The 16,582-nt window shown below is 41.4% G+C and overlaps 1 long non-coding RNA gene across 1 annotated transcript in view; it reads left to right on the forward strand.

The window, feature by feature from the left end:
• The window catches only part of LOC130681389 (uncharacterized), a 140,226-nt gene extending 131,785 nt beyond the window's left edge, over positions 1-8,441 (forward strand). The window contains exon 5 of the long non-coding RNA XR_008994513.1: positions 8,351-8,441. This is a non-coding gene — a long non-coding RNA (uncharacterized LOC130681389). The remainder of the gene's footprint in view (positions 1-8,350) is intronic.
• Positions 8,442-16,582: the final 8,141 nt, after the last annotated feature.

A 16,582-nucleotide genomic window follows, 5' to 3' on the forward strand; every position in this document is an offset into this window, starting at 1 on the left:
ACACTATGACTTCATAGCCCTCATAGCCCACGTCAGACTAAAGCGAACAGACGTAGCCCCATTAGACTGTAAACTTGAGGAAGGCAGATAGGGTGTGTTACTCTGTTTACCTGCGTTTCCTCAGGACAATGATTGAGCAGCTGCTCAATAAATACACAGATGACTAAATGAATGAACCAAAGAATGAATAAGTGCCATGACCAGGAATCCTTTCTCAAGACTCCTTTTTCCCAGAATCTCTTCAGCATTTGCAGCTTCATTGTTAGCACAGTGGTGCTGTTTTGGGGAAAGCTCTGTTAACAGCGTTTGGAAGAGAAATTGCTGAAATTGCTCATGACGTTGAAAGTGCCACAGGATCAAGTCTTGCAGCCATGTTCACTTCATTCTTCTGTGTAGACAAGGGTGGAATTTGGGCTCCTTGCCTTCAGCTGAATCTGCCCTTCCTCGTCCAGTTCCTACTTTGTCAGTGGGTGTTCATTGGATATGGGGATGTGGTCGCTTTATTTTCATTCACCCAACAAGTATTGATTAAAGGTCTCTTGCAAGAAAAAAAAAGCTGTGACATGGTAGCTATTCCTCTGAACAGTCATGAGGCAACAAACAAAAGTCATCAGGCAGAGAACCGGGAGAGGGAAAACTCTTACAAGCCATTCTGAGAATGCTCTTTAAGTTATAAATATGTATTGCCAAAATCCTTTGATCATGTCTCAATATGTGCCTTTCCTCACACTAAGGAACTATCTCCACCCTCTCTTAAAAATACAGACTAAGGCACACTTAGAGCCATCTGGAAGGAGATGCTGGTTGATTAGGGTTCACTCCCTCCTTTGAGAACAGCTTACACAAAATTACACTGAATTGAGTTTCAGAATCAAGCTGCTTTTCCCTTTTCCTTTTACAATATGTACTTTACGGAATGCACAGTGATCTCTCTGAAGACATTTTTCTCTTTTATTTCCTAGTCTCTTTCTGACAGAAATTCTTTTCTTGCCGAGAAATAAGGCTTTTCTTTCATTACCTCTGTTCCCTTGATGACATGAAGTATTCAATCACAACCAGTTTGCAGATGAAGTTGTGTGAGTTTCTTGTGTGTGTTTGTCAGTTTCGTCACCTGGGCCAGATTGTCAAACGCATGCCCTAGATAACGTCTATACCTTCGTCAACAAGTTCTGTCATGCTTCTGAATGGAAATGTGGATATTTTTCTCTCGGCTCTTTTTTTATTGCCTGTACCTCTTTGGATGACTTTGAATTGGATGTTCCTTGCTTGGCCAGTGCCACATGCTCTGTAGTCCTTCCAGTGATAGAGTTAACCCTGTTGTTAGCCAGGTATTCAGTCAGCTTAGAAATGCAGTGTCAAATTAATTCCCTAAGTCACTATAGCTCATCTGCAGGGAAACACAGAAGAGGTGAGAACAAAGCAAACCTTCCGTCAGCAGGTGGGAAAGGTGTCTGGAGGGTCTTCCCTTGGTGGATGTCTCCTGATCTTGTCTGTGGCAGTCTGCTGAATGAATCTCTTCAGGTGCTTTCCACTTTCCCTGCAAAGGAAAGGAAAATCCAAATGATAGGAAATGCTGCAAAGAGTCTAGCAAACAAATTTTCCAGTGTCGTTTAGATAAACTAACTTGGTAAATTTTACTTGAAAATGCAGGTTGGGAATAATTTGGGTTTTGGGACGGGAGGGACAGGCAGAAAGGAAGAGTTTAGTACCAGTTTGTTGATCTCATCAACATTAATGGCCTAAATTACCTTGTTAAAAGTAAAAGGAAATATAAGAGGTACGGACTACAGATTTTAATCTCCAGATCTCTACCCATATATTTAGGCAGCCAGATTCTTGTTTTCTTAGTCCTAGCAGGAACCACGTGGGCATGCCTGTTGCCTCTATCTCAGGGTAAGTTGACAACTGTAACAGAAAAGTTGGCATATCTTAAGACTGCAGCATGAAGTTCTATGATTAGCTAAGGATCAGTCACTAGGCAGCAGCTACGGCTGGGAGAAGAGTCAGAGGCAAAAGTACTGAGTCTTTCTTCTCCAGACAGGGCTGACTTCATGGGCAGCCACTTAGAAGGATCCTACACTTGGTTAACTACTCTGCTGTTGTCTTCTTGAAATTCAGCTCTCTGCACCTGTGCTTTAACCACTCCCTCACCCCACTTACCAACACACTCTTCTGTATGTACTGGGAGACACGTTTGAGAGGTAGTTCTGAGTAAAGACCCTGAAGATGGCCTGGATTTGAAACTTACAGATAGGAAATTTACTATACGATTTGGTATTTACTATCCTATGCCTGTCACATTGAACTGCTGTAAAGATTAAGTGACTTATTAAATGGAAAGTCCTTAGAGCACAGCCTGGCCTTAGTAATGCTACATTATCTATTATGTTATTGTATTAATTTAGATTATGTTATTATTATTTAATTAGATTACCACTGAAGGGCTGTACAATAAAGTAGAAAAAGTAGCACCCCTACGGAAAGGGACGAGGAAACCAGAGTAGGAACAGAAGTGGATTTTATGACTCAAACTTACACAATTTTAGGAGTTCCTTTAAGAACAGCAACATAAATTATAAATAAAAATAAGCACAGAAGTGATTGCAAGCCATGTAACAAATATCTCACTGAATTCAGCTGAAAGCATCCCAACTGAGTTTCCCCTAGCTGGAACCCCAAAATGCCTGCGGCCACTGCAGTGTCAATGCAAAGAGAGAAAGTGTGACAGAGTAGGACTGGAAGGAAGCAATTTTCTACACTGATTATGAGTAAATCATTGAAGTCTACACATATTATAAAAATGTTGGCTGTGTGAACATGCTGCTGGGTCCATCTTAGAGTCTTGGAAGGGATCTGTGCAAATGAGGGAGGGGTTCCAAAGCTCACTTGAGGAGTTTCGTGGTAAATGGTGGATCAACCTCTGGGTAGAAGAAAGACTGAGTCCCAAAAGTACTGGGTTCCAAACCTCCCTCTCAGCCTCTTACAAGGTGTGTAACTGATCTATTGAATAAAACTTCTGGGTTTTAATCTCATGTGAAACAAAATTAGCAACAGCAATTGTTGACATTTATTAACCACTTCCTGCATGCTATACGCTATACCTCAATTCTCACAACCTTTTGAAATAGGCTTTCTTAAAATCCTCACTTTACAATTAAGGAAACTGGGTAACTTTCCAGAAACATACTAATGATTACCTCATATCATTGTTCTGTGTGGTAAATGTGAAAATAAATAATAAAGGTGCCTTGTACTCTCTGAAACATTACACCAGTCCCCATCAGAGAGAGAGCCCTTATAAGTGAGAAATTTGCCAGCTCTCCTGTAAGCCAGGGAACCATTAAATGGCCAATCGGACTGAATAAAGTCAGGTCCTGGAGCATCTCCAGCCTATGACAACTGCTTATCAAGATAAAAGTCTGGTGGGCAGGATAATGGATGGCTGCACACAGCGCAGTGCAATGGTTTTCAAGCTTTATTCAACACAAGATCATGAAGAGGGAATTGTGCTTGTTGAAATAAAAATTCCTGGGACTTCCCTCCAGATATTTTGATTCAGTTGATCCAGGATTGGGTTTCAGGACCTGCATTTTTATAAAGTATTCTGGGTGATTTTTGATGTAGGGGTTATTGGTTTTTAGATTAAGCACAGAGGAACTGGCTCTAAGGGGAGGAAGCTACCAGCTTGTTTGGTGGTATTTATTTATCTTTTTCTGTGTCTTTATTTCCTGACCTCAAAAAGAAAAAATGGAAAATAGTTTGTTTACCCCATTTACTTTCTGATGTTTCTAGGACCTTGATCACTCTGGGGAGGTGATCTTGCTTAGTTACATACCATTTGTATTTTACTGCGAGTGAGTTTCATATGTTTCTTGTGAAGGCAGGTTTTGCTAGAGTATGAGGACACTAGGCCACTGCAATTAATGTGATCTTTCTAAGGAAAAAAAGGAAAAAAGGGCATGCATCCAGGAGGACAAAGCTGACAATTTCTTCATTTTACCTACACAGAGTAATGCCATGCAGGGCCAGGAAGCAACTCGTTACTTTATGGGACACCTATGGGCAGTCCATGGCAGTAATTCTGCCAGCACAGAATCTAGTTAGAGGAATAGGAAGATCTGAAGCTCATGACCAAACAACTCAGAGCCTAAACAACAGGCTGCAAGTCACCATCAGATAGAGACTATGTGTCAGATTTCACCAGATTATGGATATTGCTATTTTCTGTCAAATTTGCTCACAGATATTACTGTGAGCAGATAGCACTGAGGTACCTTATCCTTTGAGATGTACACAAAACTCAACTGGACCATATTCCAGGTGAATTTAGTGAACTGGGAGCCTCAGAGTTCTCTCTCTTTCTGGAGCAAGGATCAGCAAATTTTTTCCTTACAGGGCCAGATAGTAAATATTTTCAGCTTTGTAAGCCATATCATCTCTTATTCAACTCTGCCATCAAAACCATAGACATTATGTAATCAAATGAGCACAGTTGTGCTCCAATAAAACTTTATTTATAGAAACAGGTGGCATCCAGTTTGGGCCTAAGGGCATAGTTTGCAGACATCTGCTCTAGAAGGTAGAGATGGCTTGCTACTTACCTGCATTTCTCTGGTTCTAAGTTCCTGCTTCTGCTGAATTCATTCAGTTTATTGGTCATTTTATCATCCTGTGAATCTCTCCCTATTCCAGAATTTGCAGGGCTAGAAATGGAGCTCAAGTAGCCTACATGGAAGCTTACTTACACTGAGATCCAATCAGGCTCCCATGTCTAACCATGAGACATGGTTCTTGTTGGTAACTTGCTTGGCACACTCCAAACTCTTATGTAATTCTCAGCTGACTCACTCATTTTGATATGGAAAACAGGTTGAACCACCTCATTCACACTAGAGGAAGCAGGCATGAAACTAATGGCTTCTCAGCAAATTCCTGGGGTAGGAGAGACATATGGACTCCATATATTACTCAGTAAACCAACAGTTGTCAAGCCAGTGCCCCAGATTAGGCTGGTCTGCTATTGAATTGTCTTCTCTGAAAAAATTATGGGTTCCTTCATGACACCTGGAATGCAAAAAATGTCTCATTTCCCCATTTTACTAAGTCATAATGAAATACATCTTGAGCTTTTTCTTTTCCAAGATTTCAGAGACATCCAAATTCAGTGATTTTCAGTGCTCCTCTCCCTACCTTGGGCTATGGGAGGACCCCAAGATTTGTGGGGGAGCAGGAAAACAAGAGGACAGCACCATTCCTCAAGCTCTGTGTGCAGGTGGCTGATGTAGCATACGTTTTAGTGGTTTGCTCAAATATGGGCAGCTGCCAGGCAGTCCCAACTCTTCCAGCCATGAGTGACTTGAGGACCTTCACCAAAAAGTTCCAAGATCACCAGACTCAGTTCTCAATTCTTTCAGCTGCAAGGGAGGCATTTTAATGGACTCTGATCTATGCCATTTGTGCAAATGGACCCTTTCACCCTCCTCAGTAGCTAGAATCAAACCAATTCCCTAGGAACTTGATTGCTCCCTTATCAGATTTTAAAATCACCAAGCCTCTGAACCCCTTTCTTTCTCAGGTGATGCAGTTTAAATATTTTTGTTGGGTCCAGAATTTCAGGGGTACACATTGTTGTCTTACATAGTGATTTATTTTGTTTTAGTTGAACTTCAGTACCTTTAGAGCAGGCATGTGGTCCCCAGTTCACAATCCCTACCACCCTCTGTTATCCTGCTCCCGCTGACCTTATTTGTTGCTACCAATATGGTGGAATAATTCCTTTTGCTTCTTTCAGAAGAGTTTATGGTAGTAACATATGATAGAATTTGATTTCACTTTTACTGCATAGATTTTTAAACAAACCATTCTGGGGTAAAGATTCTGTTTGTTATAGCCAGTGGTTCTCAAGCTAGGCCTTGGACTAGAAGTACCAATGTCCTCTGGGGATTTGTCAGATATGCAAATTCTCAGGCCTCACCCCAGGGCACTGAAATAGAGTCCTGGGAGTGGTGCCCAGTCACTTGCATTTCAACAAGCCTTCCAGGTGATTTGGCTACATGTGCAAGTTTGAGAGCCACTGTTTTAGAATATGTTATAATTTGAGAGTGATAATCCACTAGAGGCAAATCTGTCTTTTAGAATCAGTGGTAGTCTTGATTAGTCGTTAGTCCCCTGTTCTTTTCTTCCCATAATCTTGGAGTGCATATTCTCTCAAAAATGTTAATTGATGCCCTCTTGTGGCTATGAGAATTCCCAAATGTACGTACAACTATATCCCTGACCTACTGTTTTCCTTTTGCCCTTTTATCATCATTTCAGCCCAGGATAGTTCAATTTTAATGTTCTGACATTATTGGAATATACTAACATATTCTTCCTCTTGGCCTCCCACTCAAATTTTTCTTCCCTCTTTTCCTCCTTTCTTACCCCTGATGCTGTGGCAGGAGTGAATCTAGCTTGGGTAAGTTGAATGAGTCACTGACTTCAGGTGCAAAATTTAAGGAGGTACCAAAAATCTCAGTAATCAAGACAAATAATATTTTAAAGCAATATTTTGTCAAAGTAAAATTAGTGCAAGAAACTCCATGATGAACAAAATAAAAATTTTTTGACAGGATTAGTACCTGGCTATACCAAGCTGGAAACAAAAGCAGAAATCAGTAATACTGATCCTGTCTTTATTTACAATTTTGGTATTTTGTTCAGTGTGGATATTTTTGCATAAATTTTTATTTGAAAAAGTATTTCATTAAAATATTATGTATCTTGGTTACTGAGTTTTTTTGGTGCCAATTTACATTTTGTGTGTCACTCACCTCACCAAATCCCTAAAGGTTGGAGTGCCTAGTGGAAACTTCACATAAAAGCACAATTCTTTCAGAAAAGGTGCCTTTCCCTATCTGTTGTTCTCAGAAGTCTGCTGATTACAGATGGAAATCAGCAGGCAGGAAAGAAAGTTGATTGTATGAGGTGATTTGAGAGGGACTAAAAAGCCAACTGACCTGTCAAACTCGTCATTTGTTTTAAATTACTATGATACAGTTCATACTTTGGTCCCAGAGGAAATAGACACTGTGGTTCCTGGTGCCAAAGGGAATACAGGGAAGAGTCTTGGATCCCATAAGTCTCCATTGTACTTGTTCAACAAGCTATGGGGTCCTGGAGAGGTTCTAGGCAAGTAGGTTGATGGAAGGGAGGAGCTTGGAGGGGAAGAGAAAGATCGCCAGCTGCCCAGGGATGACTCAGGCTGTCCACTCCTCATCCCTTTAACAGTTGCACAGTCAGTGTATACTAAACAATCTTATACTTGCTCACAGGTTGCTTTGTAATTAGTCTCCAGATTAATCAGTTGTGCATATTTATCTTCAGCAAAATTGTACTTTTGATTTTAGGAATCATGTTTTCTTTGTTCTTTTGTATCCTATTCTATAAAGTGCCATCCCCAAAGCATCATCTCTGCTACACTGGACTTCATTCCGTCAGTCTCTTCTTTGTTTAGTTCACAGCTCACTTGAGATCAAATAGAACTGAGGAGATGCCTTTCAGGGAAGTAACTCAGCATTAGAAATAAGCTAAAAGCCTAGTTACCTTCGGTATCTACTAACTGCTGGCAGTTACAGGGATAATCTCAACTCTCCAAGAGCTTCTAAAGCACGGAGGTAGATGCCTCCAGTGCAGATATATATAAATAGTACATATAAAATAACTTAAGACAGTAAATCAAGGTATCAAAGTAAATTGACAGTTAAATCACTTCTTTTTTTTAAATTGAAGATTGATACACAATCTTATAAATCACATTCTTAAGGAACAGCAGAGTTTCTTTTATATGTTTCCAAACCAAATGCTACATGCACCCACAGCCAAACTCATGGGTCTTTGAAGATGCAAACATTACAAACACAAATTCACCTTTCATGCAAAAATTCCAAAACTCAGTCCACAAACATGCCCTTCATAAATCACCAAATAGTTCCTTCAGTTGTAATAATATACAAATTAAATTGTCGAGTGTTTTCCTTTTATAGCAACTGATTCAGTATCTTTTAAAGTCCTCAGAGCTGTTCAAAGTCCTCTACAGTTTGAACTCCAATAAATAAATATATGCCCTTCTTTGTATTTAGAAATTTACAACATAGAACTTCAAGCTGTGACCTGTTAAAAAAGTTACCTTAGTAGAGTGAGATTTTATTACTATGGTAATTTAACAAGATAGAGAGTATTAAGAGTAATTTTCCCTAGCACTTTCAGGAGAATTTGCCATTTATGACTTGAAATCACTATCTTGCATTAAAAAAAACTGGGAGATTATCTTTAGATGGAGCATTTATTTTTATATTCTTTTATATTCTAGAATGAATTTACAAGTGTATTGAACAGAACGAGTATCCTCTGGAACATTTTTATGCTACTGAAAAGCTGTGGGGCTTTGTGCCATCAAGACAGCAAATATACCAATCCTCTCTGCTTGGCTCAGCGACCGAGACTGGCACGGAGGAAATTGGCGTCAACTGTGTGACGACTTAATTTATTTTGAGGTGATGAATGGTCATGTGAGATGCCAACAATTGACAGAGGAAGCAGTTTCCACGTCACTGTGAGGCCCAGAGATTGACCTAGAAAGCCACGTGTATAAACATCTTCTAGAGGAAAATGCCCTGATTCACTCAGATGTGGGGTACAGAGACCTCACTGTGGTTGACCCCCAAATCTGTGACACACAATAGCACAGGCATTCAGGTGAAGGATCTGATCTCTATTTCTACATATTATGTTTACAGAAGATGCAGCAAAGGATACCTGGATGTCCGATGCAATGGTTTTATGCACCCACTTTTCAAGACCATGAAGCCCTTGGCCTGACAGACAGAAGGTATCCTCCAAATCACAGGACTGGTCTCCTGGGGAACATCTGAGTCACAATAAGCAGGCCAGGCCTTCAGAACCATGTAGCACAGTACTTTGTATAAACAAGTCATGAGGCAACTTAGAGTAGTATGAGGTTTAAAGGAACTTTGTATTTAAAAAAATTTTTAATGATCTCCAAGCAGTCATGGAAAAGAAAAACTAATGTGTGTGTGTGTGTCTGTGTGTGTATGCATGTGTGTGTTTTGCTTGATTCTTGGTAATTTCTCAGAATTTCATTCTTCCAGTTTGTCTGCTCCTACAATATTTGCAAGGGGAAGTCAGTTCCCTTTCAGTTGGATATAATTTGCAGCCACATTATCCTTTCTAATAGGAACAAAAAGCAGCCACAAAGATTTCCTGAGGAGCAGCTGGCACATGCAAATGTGAGGCTGCTCATTTTAATTTCGGTTGTCATGACATTTCCTCAATTACCTCATTGACCTGAATCACACTTCCTTATCCTGCTTTCAGCCTTACTGTCTATAAGAGACAGCCTTGTTTTCTTATTTGGAGAGCCCAAAGGAAAGCCATGAGCAAGTCTGAATGCTATGGTTCTCTCAAATGTTGGACATATGCAGAAAATGTCACCTGAATTTGTAATGTACCAAGAGTATAATTGATCAAAGCCGCCCATCAAACACGCATTGGGTTTATTTCCTTGCCAAAAAGTCATTCCTGGATGATAGCTTCAATTTACAAATTGAGAAAGATAGGCTCATAAAATGATAAGTCTGGAGGGTGCAAAGCACATTTGGCTCAGAGAAATAATAAAACCCAAAAATATTCATGTGAAACCTACTGGACAGCATGGACATGAATTTATGCATGTTCTATAAAGCAATCTGCCCTCATTTCTCCAGGTAGATGCTTAAGAAATGCTATTCCTCATTTCAACATAGTTAGCCTAGTAAGCTTGGTAACAGTGCTCAGTGTGTTTCTAACATAGAGCAGAAAGATTGGTCAAATCTTTGCAATCACTGTAATTTGTCCGTAGGAAGACAGTTAGTACTATTTAGCTCTTTTTTGATGATAAGTATCAAAAATTTTAGTATTCATTACACAAATAGATTAACCAGTCACACATAAAAACATGAGAAACAAAAATAGAAGAGTTGTTCTCATAGCAAGAAAAATGGCATGGTTTTCAGTAATAAAGAAAGAATTAGCTCTGACTGAAAGCTACATGGCCACATAGTTATATATAATCAGCCTTTTGGGGAGGTACTATGGCAAAATAAATTAAATCAATGATTACAGTAATAAGTATCTGCTTATATTATGAATGCATATGAAAAACTTAAGATTTTTTTCTTATTAGATATTTTCCACCACAGGTTGCTAATGAGTAGAGTGTACCAAACCAGGTTGGGTGGAAATGCGGACAAATACAAGTGGAACTTCTGTTCATTTTCATTACATCCAACCTATAAAAAAATTCAGTCTGGTCTTTCCCAGAAGTGTTGAGGGTACATTGAGTTTGAGGTCAGATGGTCAGGTGAGCAGCCTTTGTGAATAGGCCTGTTCTGCTAATATTTACCAAAGACTCTAAGTTCCTGTAGCTGGAAGATCTAGGGGCTAGCCTATTGTTTGAGCAAACTGAAGCTTTCTTTGGGAAATCTTGGCAATGGGATGTGTAGTGGTGTATTTATTTATAACAACTGTCATACATTTTTCTCTCTAAAGGAAAATAAGTCTTTAATTTCCGATTGAACTTGTTCAGTTGACAGAAAATTTTTTATGCAGAAGCCTCATGTATAAAACATGAAACAGGAACAAACTACCAGTACTATATGGAAATCTGCAAGAAAGGTCTTTCTGGTTTGAGTCATTTACATTGGAAACACAAAAGTGATCTTATTGAATGTAGTGCTGTATGAAGTACATGACTGAAATCATTTTCAGGTTTCATCTCTTTAGAGGCCAGATAATATGGTAGTAAATTAAAAGAGGCACATGGTGATAATTTTAGGAATGGACTTGCAACCCAATTATGGCAACATTTTTTTCACAGCATTTCCTAGTGTAATATTTCCCAAATATTGGAGAATACTAGAAAACTCATCATAGAGATATACAACCTACATTATCTGCATGACTTTTAGTAGCTCACAGGCAGCTACTAGCATATATAGTTTCTTAGACTGTCTTGGTACTTCAGCAATGCCTTAACATAGACTCTGCTCATATGGAAATGCTGTGTGAGGAAGGAACCTGCTATCAGAGCACTCCATCCTCAGTTTAGCTTCTGGAAGGCTACTGAGCCCCTTTATTTTCCAGACTCCCCTGCATTTGCCTTCTGGGCTATGTCCTGCTCTCTGGATTCCACAATTACTCCTTTAAAGCTTTGGGACCGGGTCAAGTCAGAATATCCACAGTTTGACTAGTGGTCCTGGTAGCCTGAAACATTTTTGGGAAATTCTGAATGCTGCTTACTTCCCCTGCCCCCTGCCCCCCTAGTTATTTGGGACCAGAAGAGGAGCTCAGTGTTTTTGACCCAGAGTAAAAATACATTTCAACAGTAAGCTGGACACCTTTAAATAAACCTATATCTTCCAAAATGGACCTTTTCTGAGCAGGTCTTGGCTAGCTTAAGCAGCTGTATAAGAACTCTCTGGAAGCAAAACAAAACAAAATTAATACAATAATTTGTCAGCTGATTTGCTTTCTGATTGCTGATAGCGAATTTTAAGTTTCTATGTCTTCCTCCTCTCCAACATGCTAAATTGGTCTGGGATTAGTTTAGCCATATTATGGCAAAATACATATGTGTGTCTTAGCCTATCTATATAAAATATATTCTTTCTTTCTGAGTCACCCAAATATTTTGATCGGGCTCCTCCTATGGCTAAGCACTGTGTGAGGTGTTCTGGGTTATACAAAGAGGGAGAAAATACAGTCCTGAGTTTCAGGTTTACAATTCAGTTGATAAGATCAAATTAATGGAAGTCAAAAAAACAATGTATTGCTAAGTTATCTTGTACTGAATCTAGCAGTTTACAGAAAAATTAAGTATTTGTGATTGCCGAGTGGGCAAGTTACAATGAATAAAGTAACACTGGAGCTGAATACTAAAGGATGGTCTCAATAGGCAGAATGGTGGAAGGCCAGCCTTCCAGAAGAGGACAACAGCATTTAGCAAATGCCCCAAAATGCAATGAGCATCATGGAGAGTAGGGAGGAAACCTATTTCATTTTTAGCCCATATTTATAAATCTGAAAGACAAGTCATACATTTTCTTCAGACATAATTGTCTTAACTCAGTAATATTCTTCTAAAGCAGTATGTTACTCCAGATATAAAATGGTCACGTGACAGAAGACTCTTTTCCTTGGCTTTTCTGGAATGTAAATGCAGTACTTTCTTTAAGGCCAGGAAACTGATGGGTTAAGTATGCTGAGTTTTCTTCTTAATGTAGAGTGAGATTTGGGGGATGTAATCTTAATAGAACCAACACTTGGGAACTTATTGTGTCAGGTTTTAGATATAGTGATACAAAAGAAAAACATTTCTTAATCATTATGTCAAAATAAACTACCTTTAAAAGTAACTTAACCCTCTCAGGGATCTAAAGATGCAGAAAGATAATTGTGATACAGTTCAAATCTAGTTTGCCCCATAGAGTCCACCAGGCACGCACTATGCCCGAGTGTTAGCAAGTCCTGGGTTTAGTAAAACCATGGCTGCCTTCCTATGACCAGAAACCAGTTTTTTGTACAGGAGCAGTGCCCAAGAAAGTAAAAAAGGCTGGCTTCCCACAATTTTTCCGCAATTGCAAAAGTCATGAGAAATGTCACTAAGGACACTGTAGCGTCATAGAGTTTTAGAGCTGGAAGATACCATAGAGATCATTGTCCAGCCTTTTAGGTTACAGTGAAGAAAGTCAAGCTGTTATCTGACATACCAGCTCATCTCTGCTTTGCTATAGACTCTCACCATGCTGGTCAGAACTTCCAGTCAAACTTCCTCAACTGTAGACACCCCACAGACACACCTGGAGTGCTTCTGAGTCCTGTCAAGGTGTGGCAGGACTCCTGGGAGTGGGAGACTTCTCGGTGCCAGTGGGGATGGATAGAGAGTGACACCACAGGGCATCCAGGCAGTCAAGAAGTGAGGGAGCAGCTTAAGCAAACGCATGAGTGATGGTGGCTGTGGTAAGTGTGAGGCCATGAAGGTCCTGCTTTACTCTCTTCCCATGTGAAATTCCATCTTCTGACTAAAATAAAAAAGTAAAATAAAATCTTAATAAATACAGAAGTGGAGGAACACTATCATTTAAAAGTTGCAAGGCATGTTCTACCTGTAGAGATAGAGGCTCAAATTTACATAGCGAACTGGGAGAAAAACCCATAAGAGGCATTTTTTGTTATGTAAAAGAGCAGCACTTTATCCTCCTTCTTAAAAGGAAACTTGAATACAATAAAATAAATTAGATGTATAGTGACATAAACAGAGTTTCAAAATGAGAAGTTACTTTCTCTGTTTAATATAAATTTAGTGTATGTTTTTCTGTTGCTACCTAGGGGCCAGTATTTGTGTTCTTTGTGCTAAATTAGGCTCTTCTGGCTATTTATTATTGAGTGTCCTTGAAGAGTGATTTCTTGTTTAAGGTTCCTCCCTGTCCCCCCACCCCCCAAGGAAAGGTGGAGCCATTTCAGTGAAGAGTAGTTTCAAATAAGGAAATATCAAACCAGGGAGAAGTCAATAAATTCCCTGGGTCTGGTCATATGCACCTTGGTCTATTTAAGACTGACTAAGCCACACTGGGGAAATACATCAAAGTTCAAGTGCCATACATGGGTCAGGTTGAGGCCACAGGAACAGACCACACTCCTAAAGGGGGAAGTTGTGGTTTCCCCTAAAAGTAGTGGATACTCTGCTGTCCATCACCCTGGGAAGGGAACGAATCTGCAGACTGCAAGTAAGAACTCAGGGCTTTAGTCAGAAGACTGGGCTTTAGACTGCTAGGTTTTGGGGAAGTATGAGAGTCTTTCCCCCACTCTCTGAATCCCAATGGCTCCAAGGACAGCAGACATGCCAGAGGACAGAACCTATTGAAGGGTGGCTGGTGGACCTTTTCTAGAGGCAGAAGACTGGGAGGAAGGCAGAACAATATAATTTAGGGACTCCTTGAAGAATGTCATCGTGACCTGGGGATGAGGGCTCTGAGCACACCCATGCATAACTTGTAATTTATTCTGGATGTGCAGAGTCCCTTTTATTTTCCATATACTTTCAATAAAATCTGATCAGAAGTGTCCACCTTGTCCCTTCTTTGCTGGAAGACAAGAACAGTGTCCCCTCTCAGAGGCCACAGGGCTGGGAATGTAAGTGGTCATCAGCTGTTAGAGACTGAATAAATGTGCAAAGAGGACGATACGGGACCCGCACCCAAGCAGAAGTCGGAGAGCACATTAGCTCCTCCCAGAAAGAGCCACTTTGAAGTCAACTAATTTATGGTAAAGTAGTAGATAGGATTCAAGCTATCATTTTAGGAGGGAAATACAACCTTAAGAGGAACTAAGACCTTATTTTATATTCATATTATGACGTTATTTTATATTCATATGAATCTGAGGCTTGAACGTTTAATTATACATGACAGAGCCCAGACAGGAGTACCGCCATTTTGAATAAGCCCTCAGATTTCATTTTCCTTAGGCCACAAGCATTTTCCACAGGACACGTCAGTAAGCCACAAGCTGGCCCTGTCCCTGACCTGCCCCCTCAAAAGCCCACCAAAAAGACGCTATAAAAAGCCTCAGCCTAGAGAGACCTTCTTTGTTCTGCTCGCCAGAACAGAGAGGTCCCTCTCAGGTATAGCAATAAACCTGCTTGGACTGCTGTGTTTGCGTCCCTTCTTTCTCTTTTTTCTGGTGCCGAAACCCAGGAGCAGGAGCCGAGACCAGGAGCTCTTTTGCAACCTAGGAAGCAGTGGGCAGTGCCAGCTCATCCTGGGCTAACTCCTAGGTCCTGAGAGCCTCCTGTGTCTTGCCCCATTTTCCTTCCCTCCCAAAGAGTCAATTGCACAGACTCAACTGCCCTCCGCGGCGGAACTGTAAGGCTCTGGCCGAGGAGACCTTTTGATGAGCTCTCAAAACCCCCAGAGGCAACTTTGGAGCCCTGACCACCCGACAGGGTAATTGACTTTCCCTTCCCTCCCTCACCCAGCACCCCCCTTGCAAACTCCAGTCTGGGGACCGTCCTGCCATATCTGTCTACACACCCACCACCAGCCACTAATCCAGTGCCAGTCCCAGGAGGGTAAGATTCTGGCCTCACGGCTTTCTCTTGGCACCCACAGAAAGTCAATCTGCTGTCCTCTTCCCCTTTTCCCTTGTCTCCTTTCCCTTCCTCTCTGTTCTCCATTTGAGAACACCGTAACAAAAGGGGACCCCCTGCACCTGACTGGGGGGACGCTTGCTTTCAGGGTACAAGACAGTCTCGTCCAGTTCCGGGAGCCCACGGACTCCGCTTGGGCAGCCGATTTCAGGGAGACATCCTGGCAGCCCGTTTCCCAACTGGGCTACTTGTCTCACCTTCCCACAGTGGGCAATTCTTCCTCAGAAACATCGGGAGACACCTCCTTGGCCGTCTCCTACGTGATCTTTCCCAATTAGGATTAAAAGGAGACGTTAAACCAAAAAAATTGATCTTTCACTCCACTTCCATGTGGCCCCAATACAAACTCAGTGACGGGTCACACTGGCCAGCTGAGGGCACTTTTGATTTCCAAATTCTCAGAGATCTTGGTAACTTCCTCCAGGGGACTGGCAAACAGAGGTTCCCCGTGTCCACGCCCCCTTCACCCTCTCCTTTGTGCCTCCCCCTCCTCTCTTCAAATCCTCCTTTCCAATTAATGATCTGGGGTGTACTGAACAAAAGATAGAGTCCTTCTCAGGGAAACCCTGGTAAGGGAAAGAGTTCCACCGCATTACTCAAATGCATGACCTCACTTGAAGGGACGTTTACCTCATCCCCTTGCCCACCCTCATGGATGACGAGAGGGAGCGCATTGGCATGTGGCCAGAAATCACGCTGAGGGGCTGCCCCGCCAGCACCCTGCTGATGGCGCTCTGGCAGCTCGAGCAGTCCCCAGGGCCGAGCCCCGTAGCCCGAAGTGCACATACAACTCGGTGACCCTGGTACGGTAAGTCGTGATTACACAATCACTTGCCTCTCAGAAGGGATGGAAAAAAAATAAAAATAAACAGGTCAACTACGAGTGCCTCACAGAAATTACCCAGGGAGCAGGTAAAGACCCAGCCGTCTTTACGAACTGCCGTTCAGAGGCCATGATCAAATACACAAATACCAGCCCTAGCTCCCCTGAGGGCATTATTCTCCTACACCTCCACTTTATTTCCCAGTCTTATCCAGATATTCATAAAAGCTCCAAAAAGTTAGAAAATGGACCCCAAACACCCCAAAAAGAGCTGTAGACCTTGCCTTTAAAGTTTTCAACAACTAGGATGAGGATCAAAAAGCTCAGAAAGAAAAATAGGCTAAAGCCAATTATCAGATTCTGGCCTCTCCAGTTCGACCTCCTGCTGATAAGCCTGCAAAAGGCTCCACCCCACACCCGCCTAGCAACTGTTTCCGCCGTGGCAGTCAGCGCCACTGGGCCAGAGCTTGCCTTGATCCCAGGCCTCCTGCAAAGCCGGGTCGGAGCTGCAGACA

The sequence above is a fragment of the Manis pentadactyla genome, chromosome 17 (assembly GCF_030020395.1).
Source record: "Manis pentadactyla isolate mManPen7 chromosome 17, mManPen7.hap1, whole genome shotgun sequence".
In the NCBI taxonomy this organism is placed as follows: Eukaryota; Metazoa; Chordata; class Mammalia; order Pholidota; family Manidae; genus Manis; species Manis pentadactyla.